Source organism: Enhydra lutris, unplaced genomic scaffold (assembly GCF_002288905.1).
Source record: "Enhydra lutris kenyoni isolate GAN:26980312 unplaced genomic scaffold, ASM228890v2 scaffoldscaffold13, whole genome shotgun sequence".
In the NCBI taxonomy this organism is placed as follows: domain Eukaryota; kingdom Metazoa; phylum Chordata; class Mammalia; order Carnivora; family Mustelidae; genus Enhydra; species Enhydra lutris.
In genome coordinates this window covers 10,029,473-10,035,797 of record NW_019154097.1, presented here as the reverse complement: position 1 = coordinate 10,035,797, position 6,325 = coordinate 10,029,473, and positions in this window count along the sequence as shown.

The following is a 6,325-nucleotide window of genomic DNA, read 5'->3' as shown; positions in this document are numbered from 1 at the left end:
ATAACATTCTGTCACTGAATGTTAGGTACAGTAGACCTTTCTTAACCATGGGGGGATACATTTCAAGGCCCCCAATGGATGCTGAAACCCTGGATAGTATTTAACCCTATATATGCTATATTTTTTCCTATACATTCAGACCTATGAGAGTTTATAATTAGGTACTGTAAGAAATTAGCAATAACTAATATTAAATAGAAGAATTATAGCAATATGCTGTAATGAAAGTTATGTGAAGGTGGTCTTTCAAAATATTGTGCTAAACTGGGGGCACCTGGATGGCTCAATGGGCTAAGCCTCTGCCTTTGGCTTAGATCATGATCTCAGAGACTCTCTGCTCTGTGGGGAGCCTGTTTCCCCCTGTCTCTGCCTACTTGTGATCTCTTTCTCTCTGTCAAATAAATAAATAAAATCTTTAAAAAATATATATTGTACTATACTCACCCTTCTTATGATGAGGTGAGATGATAAAATGCCTATTTGTGATGAAGTGAGGTGAATAACCCAGGTGTTGTGATGTAGAATTAGGTAGATGCTATTGACCTGATTTTCATCAGAAGGATTGTTTGCTTCCTGATTGGGGTTGACCAATGGTAAATCAAATTGGAAAGTGAATCTAGCTAAGGGTGGGGAGGACCACTGTAATCTTTCAACCAATATGCTATTACCGGATATTTAAGTTATTGCCAGCTTTTGCTTTTATTTTTATCTATTTTTTAAAATACAACTTTTTTTAGTTCTTTGTGTATTGGTCTGCCATAAAACTCCCTTTTACTCAGAAGTGGAAGTCGTTCCACTAAATTTCTTGACTTTGAACCTAGGAATGGGCAATGTGGCCTTCTTTGTTTATAAATATTTATTAATCTCAAGTCATCCTTTTGGCAGTATTTTTTTTTTTTGGCAGTATTTTTTTAAAGTAAGCTCTACACCCAAAGTGGGGCTTGAATTCATGACTCCAAGATTAAGTAAGATTCACATGCTCTCTTACTGAGACACCCCTGTCCTACTTCTTTGATTTGTAATCCCATTAACATGTGTTGTGTATATCCGAAGAGATTAAATGACAGGTACCTTGAACTCAGTCATACCTGCAAACATGAGCTTATCTTATCTGCAGTCACTTTTCTATCTTATTTTTATTAGGTTATTTCACAGTGCAGAAGTCCTAAAGTTTTTACTTGTATGATTTCTAAGTTCAAAAGTAGTCTCTAAAATTAACTTCTGATTCAGCAGAATTCCAATGTTAGTTGAATAGTAGCAAACTGCAGCTACCATGAAATTTATTTTCCATCAGGAAATATTAAATTCAAAATATTTAACACTGAAGCAATACTAATCATACGTTTTTCATATTCAAATTTCACTGATGCCCCAGAAATGACCTTCATAGTAATTTTACCTCCTGATAGAGGATTGAATCGTGGTTCACGCTTTACATTTTTGTTATCACCTTCACTTGCTCTCCTTTACTTTGAAACAGTTCTTTATTAAATTGTATTTTACAAGGAATTTATTCACTCCATCTAAGTTGTCAAATTAGTTGGCATAAAATTGTTCATAATATTCTCTTATTTTCCTCTTAATGGTCTATTATATCTGCAACGATAACCCCCTTTCATTTTGGGTATTTAAATTTTATTCTTTTTATTTGATCATTCTGGCTTGTAGTTCATCAATTTTGTCGGTCTCCTCAAAGAACCAGATTCGTCTTTGTTAATTTCTTTCTACTGTTTATTTTCTGTTTCATTGCTAATACACTTTTCTTACTTCCTTTCTTCTAATTTGGGTTTACTTTCCTCTTTTTTTTTTTTAAGATTTTATTTATTTATTTGGCAGAGAGAGACTCAGTGAGAGAGGGAATACAAGCAGAGGGAGTGGGAGACGGAGAAGCAGGCTTCCTGCCGAATAGGAAATCCAATGTGGGCTTGATCCTGAGCCTAAGACAGAGGCTCAAAGACTGAGCCACACAAGCACCCCACATTCATTTATTTATTTATTTATTTATTTATTTATTTATTTAGAGAGGGAGACAGTGCTTAATTAGTTTGGTTAGACTGCAAAGACATATTTGAGGTTTTGACTTATAAGATGACTCTAGATAGCGCCATTCTTCTTTATTGAGGAAAAGGAAGGTTCGATGGGAATATGTCAGGTACTTTTTAGCTTGTAATCAGGGCTATCTCCTCTGGGCTGATTGGAAATGTGTTAAAGTCTCAGGTCTTGAATGAGAAGTAAAGTCAGATTCTTAATTTCAGTGTTTGGAATTTAGCAGTTCATGCAGACAAATAGTCTTTTTGCCCATTTTATAACCTCAGCTATGGAGTTCAAAGAGTGCTCAGATAAGGGCACAAACTCTGTTGGAGTTTGTTTACAGAAGATACCAACAGGGACTTGTGATTATGAAGATATGAAGCCAGAATTTATATTTCTGGGGAAGAATGACTCTGAAATTATTTGTTAACTTTTCTTTATTCTATCTTCCCCCATCTCCATTAATATTTTTCCCTCTTTCTAAAACTGTTTCCTAGAATATTGTAGAAGAAACTCTCTTAGTCTGGGATTTTGAATTGTGGTCTTATTTTTATATTATTTGAAGGGTGATTTAATGTCAGATGAATGGTTTGTTAGAATTACATTATGCGAGGATATTTCTTAAAGGTCTTACATATTTATGCAATTCAAGAATGCTTTCTGGTAGTGAAATGTAATAAACTAAGGATATGAAGGAAAAAGTGATGATGTTTGAAAAGAATTATAAGTTGAACTAAGGCTAATGACTTTTTATTTACTTTCTTTCTGTTCAGGAACACTGGTTGATCCATGTGATATTTAAGTAGAAACTTAATGGATAATGTATGGAAGGAAGTCTACACCTTTAGGCTTATTTAAAGTAGGACTGTGTCTAATTTCTCCATGATTATCATAGTGTAGACCCTTGATAAATTCTTATTGAACTACTGATCAATTTTACTAAGAGTTGGAGATATAAATTCCATTCCTGACTGCCATGTATTTCTGTGTGCCTTATGTATACTCAATTATACTCAATTTCTTGAATAAATTTACAAGGGAAATAGAGTACTTTGGGGCTATAAAATCCCTTGTTTTTAAGCTACTCAGGGAAAAATGTCTTATTCACCATCAGATTTTCATTCTCAGCACTTGTCTGTAGGCTCATTCTCATCAGCATGTATTCATGCCCATGTCTACCCCATCTCTCGCTCTCTCCCTCTGAACACACACACACACATACACACACACATTAAAAACAGAACACAGTGTTAGCAGATACTGTCAATACCTTGTCTGTATAGACTTCTCCTAGTGGTATTAGTGCACAGGCCTGACTCACAATATCAGACCTTGGATTCCTGTGCCTGACAGTTTTTGGGGGCCTCCAGAGTCCACTTTACCTCTCAGCATGGCAGGATGGAAGTGGTGGGAAATTAAGGCTCCTTCTTCCCCCACCAGTCAGCCCTCAACCAACAATTTATTAGATACTTCCCATTGTTCCTCGGTGCTCATGTTTCCTGGAAATCCCTCAAAGTACACCACTTGCTTTTGAGTTCTTATTATCTCAAAGTAGGGTTCTTGAGGAATGTGGTGAGGTAGGACACAAAGCAAACTCTTGGCCCGTCCTTCAACTACCACTCTATTTCCTTTCTCAATCTGGAATAATTCAGCTGACATATTCATTCTCATTCCTACTCTTACCAGGCAATGTCATCTCTCTAAAAATGCAGGAGGATTTACACATGGTATAGCAAATAGCAGTTTCAGATTTGAACTTGCCTAAATTATCAATTGACAGTCGTCTTTCCTTCAGCTTCCTTCACCCCACTGGGATAGAACTCTTCAAGGATTTGATCTTACACAGTTGTGAGAACTGGTTTAGTAGTCTCCAAAAGCTTTTTGTCTTTGCAACTGATGGCTGATCTCATTGAGCACTTTCCTGGTGTCCTGGTGTCCTACAGAACATAGGAGCACAATAAACAGCTGTTGTACACCTTTAAGTTTTTGAGTGGTTTATTACACAGCCTAGTAACTGGAACACCTATTTCTTTTGGGGTTACTCAAATATTTTTGTGTGTGTGTTATTCTAGAGAATATAATAGGTACCTGAGAAGTCTAGCTCTTGGTTAAAAACTCATGTGTGATTTCCCAGAACTGACCATAGGCAATTACAAAGGCTTTAGTTGGCAGGTATCATGGTGGAATGTTGCTCTTCCAGCACAGGACTTGGGGTACAACCAGTGCATGGCAATCTCTGAAAAAAGTTGGAGGCAAGGACTCTGGACACTTGGTACTTACTGTTCTCCCTAGTCACTAGTCACACAGGCTGGTTGGACCCTCATATTTGCCTTTCCTCCCCAGGAGCCTTCATTGTAGATCTGTTTATCATCAGACCTTTGCTCAAGGTCCAAAGTCTTCAGGTATGTGTGCTGAGGCCTCTGTATGCAAGAGGGAGACCTCTTTGCGCAAGAATGCTTGAAGACATTTTCATTCATTCTCATTCAGCAGCCAGTTCTTTTCTACTTCTAGCCCTTCCCCTCACTCTACCCTGACTTCAGAACTGCTGGATCCTTGGTTTGGGGCTCCCTCAACAGTGAACCCACCCCCACATCTGGCTGACCTGCCGACTTCGGACTCTTCATCCCTATCTTGATCAGGCACTTTCTCCCTCACAGTAAGTGATTAAAAGCTTGATTCTTGTTTTCAGCTTGCTGCTTTCATCAGCTACTCTAATACCTAAGCTGCTCAGCTTTCTCTGTCTTCCTGGGCTGGGCTGAGCTCCTAATAGTGCCTTTAAATCGTTACAGTCTGCCTGCAAATAATCTTGTACTGCTTGAAAAATAATAAGATAACAATCTTAAACAATATAATTCTATTAACTGCATTCCCACCTTTTTGTTGTTATATTTCTATGTGTTCCTTATTTTTTTTTAAAAGATTTTATTTATTTATTTTGACAGAGAGAGATCACAAGTAGGCAGAGAGGCAGGCAGAGAGAGAGAGGGGAAGCAGGCTCCCCGCTGAGCAGAGAGCCCGATGCGGGGCTCGATCCCAGGACCCTGGGATCATGACCTGAGCCGAAGGCAGAGGCTTTAACCCACTGAGCCACCCAGGTGCCCCTCTATGTGTTCTTTAAACCCCATAAGACATTATTATTTTTATTTTAAAGTCTTTTAAGTGCATTTAAATATACACATATGTATGTGTGTATACATATTAAAGACTTTTTTAAAGATTTCATTTATTTGAGAGAGAGAGCAAGCACAGGCAAGGGAAAGGGTGCTCTCTATGTCTTCTAAACCACCCCCCCCCAAATGAAAAAAAAAAACACCACAACAAAGTTCCTTTCTAATCATTCCACTCTCTTGGCTATTTCTGTGCCTCTTGCTATGGACTGTTTGCTCTTATCATCATCATGGATCAATTTTCTTGATTCTCTTGTGTCTTATAATATTTACAATCATACTCCAGATATTTCATATAAAAGAAATGACCAGAATAAGTAATATTTACCTCAAGAAAAGAGCAAAGCCCTACCGTGTCAGGATGTTAGAATTAAAGGCTGAGGGGCACCTGGGTGGCTCAGCGGGTTAAAGCCTCTGCCTTCAGCTCAGGTCGTGATCCTAGGGTCCTGGGATCGAGCCCCGCATCGGGCTCTCTGCTCAGTGGGGAGCCTGCTTCCCTTCCTGTCTCTCTGCCTACCTCTCTGCCTACTTGTGAACTGTCTGTCAAATAAATAAAATCATGAAAAATTTTTAAAAAATTAAAAAAAAAGAAGAATTAAAGGCTGAACCCATCTGACCTGTGGTTGACCTGGGTCTCGGCTTGCTGCTGCCTTTTTTTTTTTTTTAAGATTTTATTTGTTTATTTGACAGACAGAGATCACAAGAAGGCAGAGAGAGAAGGGGAGGCTGGGCTCAATCCCAGGACCCTGAGATCATGACCTGAGCTGAAGGCAGAGGCTTTAACCCACTGAGCCACCCAGGTGCCCCACTGCTGCTTGACCTGAGTCGGTGCACCACTGCCTTCAGCTATTTCTGGGTATGGGATTAGCCCTTCCTCATTAGAAGAAACTGCGGGCTAAGCATTGGTGAACTTCTCGAGATATCTTTGGCTTTTTATGGCCATGTTGCTAGCTTTTCTAACTGTAGGATATTTCTCTCTGATTTAGAATTCTTCTAGAAAAAGGGTCACTAAGAAAATTTCTTTGCTCTGTAGTCCCACTCCTGGCTTTCTAAGCCCAGGGAAATCTATTTGGCTATCTCCCCCTTCCTTTGAAAGTTAGCTGCTTTGCTTTATACGAAAGACTTGC